The 11906-nt window shown below is 29.4% G+C and overlaps 1 protein-coding gene across 1 annotated transcript in view; it reads right to left on the reverse strand.

Moving 5' to 3' along the window:
* The window catches only part of LOC132941714 (uncharacterized), a 74357-nt gene extending 72329 nt beyond the window's left edge, over nucleotides 1-2028 (reverse strand). Inside the window, exon 1 of the mRNA XM_061009864.1 lies at nucleotides 1818-2028. The gene's annotated coding sequence lies outside the window, so the exon portion shown is untranslated. The remainder of the gene's footprint in view (nucleotides 1-1817) is intronic.
* Nucleotides 2029-11906: the final 9878 nt, after the last annotated feature.

Consider the following 11906-nt stretch of genomic DNA (forward strand, 5'->3'; position numbering starts at 1 on the left):
ATATAACTTGCAGCGATACATTTCTTAGTAGGTTTATATTATATAAATTAATGATTCCACTAACTATTAAAATAGTAAGTTACAAATAAAATGAAACAATGCCGGATTATTTCTGATTATTTGTTTAATCAAATGTAAGTACCTACTGTTAAATGTGGAATACCTTTATTCTTTAAGCTGCTTAGCTGCTTAATTCTCCAATTGTATTGCATAATTGTAATTATAACTTTGGAATATTATGCTTTTATATAATGAACCATGATTAATTTGTGAAGTATTTTTTAAGTACCCGCAGTTATTGATATTATTATTTTTGTGTAATGTAATACACATTGTCACGTCGAGTTAGCACTGTCTAGAAATAAGTAGTGATACCAACGTCTTTAATTTGTAAGTAACTGATAAATGTTATAATAATTTTTTTCAAACAATAAAATCATATCTTCAACCTATTCTCATTACCCTTTTATCTAACAATGACTGCATTTTTTCTTCTATTACCTAATTTGAATGGTCATCAAATCCGACTAATTACCAATTTCATGCCATAGATTAGCATATTAGATAGCATATTATATACATTTCCGATGTAGATACATTATCCACTAATGCGTTGTTACTTGTACATTGAATAATTATTGGTTAGGTATGTCATGATTCTATGATTAATGATAATTTTAATGCCTAATACGTTTTAAATTATTTTGTTGATAAATGAACAACTATAGGTAGCCAGGTAGGTGTAGGTATACTAGGTATCTGTATGTGAATTTTAAATTTTACGTAATACATTAAAACACGTTGATTAATTGTTGTAGTATGATACAAATAGAATATTTCCATAAAATTGTATTGCGTACATATTAACGGGTACAAAATAATTATGTTCTGCTTGAAAAATAACTTCCAAACATATTTTGGCTATCTAAACCTTAAGAATTTTCTTTTTTGTAAGAGTATACACGTTATAATATTTCCGATAAATAAATAATTCTATTCGTTCTCAAAATGAATGAGTGGTGCTCTCTGTGAGACCAATAACAGAGCGTACAAAACACGGAAACGTTATTCATCGGAAAACTACCCGTGTTTATATTGCTTTTATTTTGACCATTACAATATTACCTATATATAGTGTTTGAAAATTTCATGAAATTTAAAAAAATGAAACATTTCAAATGTGTGAAATATTTCAGTATTTTAATAAATTTTGTTTTATTTTTAAATAAATTTTGTATTTACATATAATTGTCATTAACTAGTTATCACATTTTCTACTTACAGTACTAAATGAATATTGCATCTTTATTTTATTATGTAAAATTAAAGATATAAGGTAATATTATGTGCAGCTGAAGCTTCATTAGAATATTTTAAACTACTTAACACATCATAAAAAAAAAATCTTTATTACCCCTGTAATGGTAAAATAAATATTTTTAAGACTTCTGAGCTTAATTATTATGTGTAATTTTTGTTGAAAGCTAAACAGTTTTACAATAGTTGTATTGATTATAAATGTAAATAGGTACAATCTAACACCTAAATGTGTTGATTGTTAGTTGATTAAATATTTATTAATTTAATATTAGTCAAGTTATGTCTGTAGTCATGAAATTCACATGACACCTGCAGTTTAGTAGTGTACCTACCTAGTAACATTAAAACTGAGTAAAACATTGTATATTTAACTAGTAAATAACTGAAAATTGCAGTAACAAAACGAGTATCAATGGATTTAAAACCATTTAACGCCACCGTGTAAATGCAGTAACTGATAGACAAAAAAAACCATGTTTATACAATTATATACATACTTGAATCAGTTTGAAATGCGTCTTTAATGTTTTTTGGGCATTTATTACAATCCAAAATGTGATTAAGTTGACGAGTTGCAGTTTTTACGGTTGTCCAGTTGCAATAATTACAAGATTTTTTAATGATAATTTTATTATGTTTTTTTTTCACTCAATTCGCGAAACACTTAATGGACTTTTGCACTATGTTTTCCCATGTTGACGTTGAGCACATGCAGTATGCACTACTATGCACTCGATAAACGTAGGTACACTAATGTTAGTTGATATAACGGTTTACAATAAATGTACAAACCAGTAAATATTAAACTTGTATACACAAACACAATACACTATTGAACTATTCACCATAATAATTTTATGAACATAAACCGTGTATATTTTTCTTGTTATAAACTTATACCCAAGTTGTAACGTTTAGATAAGGATTACGATGATAAAGTTTGACAACTAATAAATATTATTTAGTTACAATAATAGTACGATCATTGCATCATTGCATCATTGCATCATTTATCATAAGCCATTTCCTGAGAAAATAACCTAGTTTTACTATAAATAGTCGAAAACAAGACCTAATATGTCAACCGTAGCACTCGTATTCCATTAATGTAAATGATTATACCTAGAACTCTTGGACTATATAAATATATAATTAACAATTGATAAATGACCATCATTAATATTTGTGTTAAATGTAGGTAAGTATTTGTCAATTTGACTGTATTTTGAATGAGTCTAACAAGTTAACATTGATTTACTCGTATAAAATCTATAGGACTATAATGACGTTCTATGTAAAATGAAACCTAAAATTGACTGCAATTTTCATGACATAAAATGTAGGTATAGAGGCACCAAATCTATTGTTTATTTTTAACTAAATAAAAAGCAAAAAAGCTACACTATATACGAATTTAGGAATTTTTATTGTTGATTACAATATGATAATATCACGGTGATATCAAATGTTATCATTAGTAAAGTCTTTATTAGTACAACTTTAGACTTATCGCCTTTTTCAATTTTTTAAATAAACGAATGAGTGCCATATTTCGAGATGTGGCTGGAAAACATTTATATTAATAAATACCAGAGAGTCGTATTTCGTATTGCAACTGCAGTAATATTATATTATCACAAATTATAAAATGTTATGGCTAAAGACCGGATTTATATTCTCTTAAAATACCTTAAATATGATGCCAATATTCTCGAAAAAACCTTAAAATATTCTCATTATAATCTCTTAAAAATTTAAAAAATATGCTAAAATATGCAAAATATACAAAAAAAAAAGCAAAAATATGCAAAAATAATCAATAAACATCATTATATTTACTTTAATATGCATTTAAATTTTTTTTTTTTTTCAATTTTATATTAATAGTGAGTTAATTATTAGGTATTTAAAGTTTCGTATTCTAATGGAATATTATTGCACTTTAGTAAGAGTTGGAAATGATAAAATAAAAAATTGTAAATGTTCAAAAAAAAATTTTCTGGGTACCGTAATATTAAAATTAAAAATAAATACAAATTTTTTCTCACAATTTACGAAATATTCCAAAATATGCTAAATGAGTCAAATATTCTCTAACTCATAAAATATTCTCAAATATGCAAAAAAAAACGTTTTCCTATGCATTCAGAATTGAACAAATCATCCTCATTTTTTACTCTCATAAGACTGCATAGACCCAGTAACGATATGTAAAAACATGTAAATCCGGTCTTTAGTTATGGCATATGTCGCCACAACTCTAAATATCGCTTTTTTGCACTCAAAATTATCACACGATAATTAATTTTTATTTAGTGCCAGAACGCCACAAATTGAAATAAGGTAAGTCTTAAAGTTTGACTTCAGTGATTAATTAAATTAATTAAAATACGTATACCTACTGTCATAAGTTAAATAAGGCTCTATTACTTTGAAAATCAACTAAATATTATGTACTGAAACATCTTTTTAGTGGCTAAATTCAAAATTGAATGTGGTAGTCTTGCATTATATATAAAGCAATCTTTTTATTACTCAAAAGTAGCCAAAACTAGCCCCATATCAAAATTGTTGGATTTTGGGTTGTGGCGGTCTTTTTCTATAAAGGTGCTTATTATATTCTATCGATTGTCGTATTTTGAATCTGGGCGAAAGAAAAACTATAGAACTATATAATATTGTCGTTAGGTAATCAAAGTATTCATCCAGTCATACCTATAGTATATAATATTAACAGCATCTCATTTAATATAATCAAAAATTCATAAAATAAAATGTAAATAGGTAATATTTTTTATAGGTATTATCTACATTTCTGTATTTATGATTGTTACTTAATTTGTTCTACTAAGTATGTACTCTATGCCCTCGGGCGTTTATAATTAAAATGAATAATTAAATGAAATATTATAATTGTATCAGCTAATATAGGTATTGTTGAAAACTAAAAAAAAACATTAATCGCATGATAAAACATTAAAAACTATATATTTTTGTATATTATTAGAAAAATATAAAACATTAAAATTGACTTACCGAGACAAGTGTAGGTTCATATAAAATAACAATATCACGTAATAATATAAGTGACTTATTAAATAGTATTCAGTATACTGCAGTGAACTTGGTGAAAGCAATGGTGCTTTCAATAATAAAATTTTTTTCCTTAAAATATACAGTTCTGAAATTGTAATAAACAGAATGAATATCCATGTTCGTATAATTACTATAATCGAACGTGTCCTGGGTCCTGGCTTACTGACTGGCCAACGAAGAGCCTATGATAAATAAATGTTAGCTAACAACTTGACACTTTGACAGTACCTTCGTATCACCATGAAGTAGTGCACCATGAATGGATTTTTTAAAATTTACATTTTAAAAAGATGCTCCCTCAAAGATTTCGAGATTCACGAAAATTTTTTTTTGTACAAATGGTTGTCACTGGTTGCATAAAATAAAATTGTTATTGTGATTGCATATTAATTTTAAACCTGTATTTGATATTTGGTCACTATATATTATTTTTTACCTGCGCTTATGGAATCAAAAAATAATAGATGGATTTTGACGATTCAAAAAAATAGATTAAATTAGTTATTTTAGGTTTATCTATTAATAAGATTAAAATCATAACCGCGTATTCGTTTATTTAGTTACACGTAAAAAAAATAAGTTACTTATTACGTATCAGCTATTACTTCCGCTATCTTCCACTTACTTCGGCAATTATTATGCGCCGCAAATGGATTGTCCAACCAGGTTTTATTTGTCTCGAGGCAATGCAGGATTGTTATGTTTTTTTCATAGGCATTTTATGGGATGAATCAATAAAAATGTAATTAATACGAATGTCAAGTGCAATAATTATGATAAAATGTGCAATGTGTGTTAAAAAATAAATAAAAATCAGAGTTAAAATTAAATCTTTTCTTTTTTTCTTTCTTTTTAAATTTTGAACATCATTACACCAATTATTAAATAACGAATCGGACAAACTTTGAATCGTATACAATATAAGAGATGGCATTTTTACGGAAAACAAAGTGCACGGGGTCAACTAGTAGTAATATAATATTATACTAGCTGTTGTATTATATTCCAAACTCAGACTTATAGACAGACCATATCAATTTCAATATATATATATATATATTTATAATTATAATATTTCTTTTACTATGTAAGTACATAATATTATGTTTCAAATAAAAATGTCAATATTGAATTGTGTGTGCTCTGTAGCAAACGTAGCAGTTCTCGATATATATTTGCGGGTTCTAGAAAACCATTTTCCATTATATAATAATATATATATATATATATATATATATATTATATATGTACCGAGGGTTATACGGTGTCCGACAAATTATAGCCTTCCGAAAAACTGCAATTTCAGCGCGAAAAAGTGTCTGGAAAAAAAAAATAAACTTCGCAATTGTACAACCAATAATACATTCCTTGCTTCATTCAGAATCTAATACGATGAGTATAATGTACACTTTTTGTACGGTTTTCCAATGGTGTTGCGTTTTTCCAGCCTTATACGTGTCTGCAGAGGGTTGTTTACAAATATATATATATATATATATATGAGCGGCTACGCGTATTATAATGGTCAGCGAAACGCTATATATTTCCCGACATCTTTTGCGTCTGTTGGCAAGTTTCCCGTTTGGCCATTCCTCTGTCATTTAGGTTTTGTAGCTTGCTATAGTGGGGAGAGGGTGGAAGTACTCAGACAGGACGACGTTTGTTAAAAGAGCTCCTCGACATTTATTTCCAAAAACAAAAAAAAACCAATTAGAATCTAATTAAAAAATTGTATCACATTTTCCGGTCCTAATACTTACCTTTTTTTCCTATTTTTTTTTTATTAAAAGAACTTACGACCTGTACTTATTTCAAACACAATAAGTAAATATAATAGTACATAACGTATAAAAAAAAACACACGATGAAGGTCTTTTACGCTTTACAGAGGTAAACTTAATTCTTAACTTAAATGCTTTATATATAATACTATACTTTTTGTATTATTTAATCAATAATGCAGCTTTATAATAACCGATAGGTATAATTAAGCATAATTCACTAAATTTGTGTTCATGTTCTTTCAGATGCATGCTGATTTTGGCTTGAAATAAAATAAAAAGTAAAAATCATATTAGCTTAATATAAATATTGCGCATAGTGGACAAAGGTATTTTTAAATTATGCCTTAATGCCTTTTTAATATATACATATGCGTATAGAACTATCAGTAAACTTATACGTTCACAAGATCAAAAACCTCAATATATTTTATTGAGATTTGGTAAGTAACAAAATAATTATTAGTTAATTTATCATGGACTAAGCATGTTTATTGGGGCCCATTATTCTGTCGAAATAAATTAAAATATATTCGTTTGTAATAAGAAACAACATTTTTTTTTTGTGTAAACAAAAAGTAATAACTGAATATTTGTAACAATCGTGGCACGTTGAACAAAGTTTTTAGGATTTCTAAATGTGCTCACATTAGCACAAACAGAAAATGTTATAAATATTTCAGATAAATAATGTGAAAAAAATGTAATTGTTAAACGTAGTTAAAAATTTAAAAACAAAGAAACAAAAAAAACAAGACATATTAATATAGTAACAAAAAATGGCTCAAAGTGGGCATTAGTAAAAAAATAAAGCAAGTTCAGTATAATTTGAATCAAAACACGAATCCTCTTCAAAAAAATTATAATGTAATATTATTATTATTATTTATTTATTCAATGAACACCAAAAAAGGGTAAAGGTACAACAAGATTCTTAATCCCGACATAGAATTATTAAACCATTAATACAATCAAATAGAGTAAAATTATAATACAATTAAAACAATTTTAATTTATACCAGCGTATAGATAATAAACGACGTCTGGGAGATATTTTAATTTTTCTGCAGTGACTGCTTTTGACGATATTCGAATTAGGTTCATTTGAAATTCAAAGTCAGACATCGCAATGGACACATTCTACGACGAAATCGAAACGACTGTAAAAAAGTCGTAAAAAGTTTAATCACTTTAATATTATAATATGGTAAAGTATATCAACTTCGAGAACAGCAACAGGTCATCAGCGATTCATTGGTGCCTACGGTGGTCGCAAAGCTGATAGACGCGGTGTGCGCGATTTTCTGTCCGGCGGCGACACGCTAGGCAACAAATCCAAGTAAGGAAAAAACAGACAAAATATTATACTGTTTTCATGTTTAATAAACGAATATTCTTTTGAAACGTGTAAAAAAAATGTCATTTTACTGTAGAAAAATACTGCACAAAATTAAGGGCGCTAATTTTTTTTTATCAGCCCAGAGCGTCTTGCGACATAGATCCAGCACTATAATTATTATGGTGTCCAAAGACCGAAGAACATCATCGCACAGTAAGAAAAACATTGTGTACTTATATATATAGGTAAAGGTAATACGAATATACTAGTTATACGCATATTGTCTGGCTTGACTAAAAACGTAGAAATTTTAAAAACCTATTTTGTTTTTAGCAATGTACAACGACGCCAATGTAGCGTACAAATTTGCGTGTCTGCCGATCGTTTGATATAACTTGTAGGTTATATCGAAACCCAGCAACTTTTTGGCCCATAAACAGCAGAAATAATTGTCCGAATAGTGCCAATAAGCTCCGTCTTCCATCGTGTAGAAAATGCACTTTATCTGAACGCTGCAGCGAATCGTTTAGAAAGTGTCGCTTTCTTTTTCGCCTTTGCATTGGTCAGCAAGTTTTCTGAACATTGGCGTAGGTAGTTTTTAGGATCGATGTGGGATGGAGGAAGTGAAATCTATATACTAAGATCCGGCCATGGCCCGACATTTTTAGATCACATTTTATTCACATCATTGCTTCGTTATAAGTAAATGATTTATATTAGAGTAGGTAACCTATATTGTGAGGTGGTGGTAAATACTTATACCTTTTCAAGTTTTAACCTGAAATCGCGTCGTTTAAAATTTAATTTAAATCCGTCACCTAAGAGCGGTGTGGCAGACAATAATATCCCCCCGTGGCTTATTTTGAACTTTCTAGGAACCACTAGCCTCTGAAGTAGCTACAAAATATCCTAGTTACACCCATTCGGCGCCGCTTTGAAATTATTACACTTTTGTCCTCACTTTAATTGTTTTTGCAGCATATTATAATGACAGCCAAATACAATATTCGAACACGGATGTGAATAAATAATAATGCAATTAAAACCAGTTATATTTTTGGAAGATTCGTTGCATAATTTGTCGTGAACACATTAGTTCAAATCACTGCAAATCAGTAGTAATAGCAGTGTTCCAGCGAATAAAAAGGTTTTTTGATTTTACGGAATATATTATTTATTACTTTCGAGCGTTCTATATAGTGGTATAATATGCACGTTTTCCACCGTAAACACTCAACAGTATACGCAATTATAAAGTTACATACAAAATAACCTTTTGTAGCCATATCAATACTCGCCTAATATTGTTGCGTGCACCCAACTTACAGGAGAAGGGGACAGGATAGGTTGATGGTAGAAGCGTCAAATGATCAACAACTTGTAGTTCGATGAGTTTATTTATTAAAAATTGTAAAAATAAAACAAGATAATTTATACGGGTTAGTTATTCAAATTAACGACCGTCACTGGTGTCTTAGGTAATAAGCGATTGCTCGAATATTCTCTAAGTCCGAAATACGCCGTTAATGAAAATAAACTAAGTCCAAACGAGAAAATAGTGATTTACCAGAAGCGAAGAGGTACTACAGGAGTGCGTACGTACGGTGGCAAGATCACGTCTGAATAATGGGCCGCTCCCAGAGCTCCTATATAGTCCTATCCCCTACCTTTACTAGATCCCTGGCGGACTGTGTCGGTGGTTCTCACAGTCCGTGGGGCCTTCCATAATTAGATGGTTGACTATTTCGTAGTGCGAACACTGACCTATGACTCAGGGTTGCAGATGTGCCTTTGGTCGATGCGGGGTATCGTTATAATAAGTGCGTATACCCACGGCCGTGTTGTCACAGTGCCAAGATCTAATTCATAGAATCTATTGCGCGTCGCGGAGTTCCCACAGATATTCTTACCGGCTCGGGTTCTATCATCTGGCCGTTGGTGGATGCTGAATCTGTTGCTAACAATTATAATGTTGTTCTCCCAGGGTCTTGTGCACTACGCTGACATCATCCCAACCATCTATGTGTTACCCTAGTACATTAGATATTCGTATATTCTAACTATGTGTAGGAGCGGAGTAGAGGGGTCCCGTACGTAGCAATATATATTATTATTGTCAAGCGTACTCAGCTACACACAATGTCGCAATATAATGACTTTACCTATTATAGCGAGAAAATACGGGTCCAATGGCTGTACTGACATAATATAACATAATATTACTATCAAAACATCTAAATAAAATAATTTTTATTAAAATAATATGTTACCTTAATAGTTAACTTTATTATAATAGCTTAGCGAATATTATACTATTATACAATCTATATAGTACCTACCTACCCACATATCTGTAGGCGTGCGCAGACATTGCTTGCAGGTGGTGCATTCCTATTTAACTATATTTACAACTATTTTGGATATCATCCAAAATGTTTTCCTATACAAAATATTGGAAATACTATTGGCATGGTTTCACTTGAGATAATTTTTTTTAGTAAATTATACTTTATTTTTTAATAATATAATCATCACCATTCATCAATAATGTCAAGTTCAGTGGCGTATTTAGGTTCTTAAGTTAGGACTCCGAAAAATTTTGCCTATTATATACAGCCTAGGGGGAGGAGGGATTGATCCCATTGGTCCCCCCCCCGTAAATACGCCACTGGCCAAGTTTGATAAAAAAAATACCACAGTTATGAGTTATTAAAACTGAAATAAGACCGCAATTATTATAATATATGTTACTATTTTAACGTCATTTTTATTTTTTAAATTGATTAATTCCAAAAGATTTATTAACAGTAAAATACTTAGAAAATGTGTTTCTATAACAAACACCAGGCCGTAAAGCCACACTGCCGCAGGTGGTGCACTTGCATACCCTGCACCACCTATGCCTACCCATACCTATTTTATAGTGTAGGTACGGTTTAAAAGTTATTTCTAGTAATTAATACGGGAAAATAATATGTATATAATGAAAGCACACTGTCAGTTCACAGTTTTTCTACTTGCGTACTTTTGATAAACTAAAGGTTTAAATTATTAGAAATGTCTAGAATAAAAGAAACCTACCGTCACAGCCAGAGCACAAAAACTCGCAGTGAAAAATAGCACGTTTTGTTTTATCTATGTCGAAAATCATAAATAATAATAGACCATTAGTTTTTATACTAATTATGCTGGAAATTGCACTCTTAAAACAAAATATTATGATGATTATTTATTTTTCAGCTTCTCTAGATAAAATTCTAGTAACCCATCAAGATAGGCTTATCCAGATATTTTATTATAATGGTGTGTTAAAAATTTAATTGAAAGTACTAATTATATTACATAACATATATTTTATTTCAAAAAGTATTACATATTATACATAAACATTTTTATTTTTAGATATCTGATGATGTTATCCATGAATTTTGATATGAATCAAAACCTAACCATTTAACAAAGATTTTATTCCCAACTTTTTTATAATAAGTTCAACGATAAATGTGTCTGGAAAATTAGTTAATTAAATTTCCAGTTCAGAAAAACTATTAAAGATGATATCGTTTGATCCGTGTACATTTGATTGTTCTTAGTTCTATGTTTTGTATTATTATAGTTTCGTATAGTTTTTTATATTGTATTGCACCAATTATATTTCCATGCACCTATTGCAGTGAAATGTTTATATATTTAGAGCTTGTATAACACGCTCACAAATGTAACCCGTCAATAACACTGTATGAACTAAAATGTCTAATTTTATATTTTTTCATTAAATCTTAAAATTGAGTATTATTAAATTCTGTACCATTATCTGTCTGTAACAATTTTGGATTAGCTTTTTTCAATATATAAAACATACCTTTTGTACATTCTTCCCCCGTTTTATTTTTTAGCGACTCGACCCGCACATATTTTGAGTATGTCTCTATAACAACTTTACTAAAATACCTATATTTATAAACATATTTTTTTTTTAGAATTGCGTATCCATTAAATCAGCTTGCTAAAGGTCATCAATAAATTGTTTATTGGTTTTAAATATATTTTAGTTACCTACCATCAGATGCGTATTTACGATTTTGGCACCCCTTTTTTTTCAATTTCCTTTTACTCATAGTCACAAAAAACTTTTAAGCCCCCTCTAATTACCTAACCGAACTAAATTATTAGAACTAGAAAGGAACGAACAATTTTCTTATTTTTCCTTGTAAAAAAGAACTAGTTTATTTTTTATAAAAAGGAATTTGTTCCAGGTATCCGGATACGGCCGTTCCTTTTGGAACTCGTTCCTTCCAAACACTGTGCAAGTCCACATGTACGTACATAATATAAGGATTAAGTACAATCTATTTGACGTACTCGTAATG

Source organism: Metopolophium dirhodum, chromosome 3 (assembly GCF_019925205.1).
Source record: "Metopolophium dirhodum isolate CAU chromosome 3, ASM1992520v1, whole genome shotgun sequence".
NCBI classification, from domain to species: Eukaryota; Metazoa; Arthropoda; class Insecta; order Hemiptera; family Aphididae; genus Metopolophium; species Metopolophium dirhodum.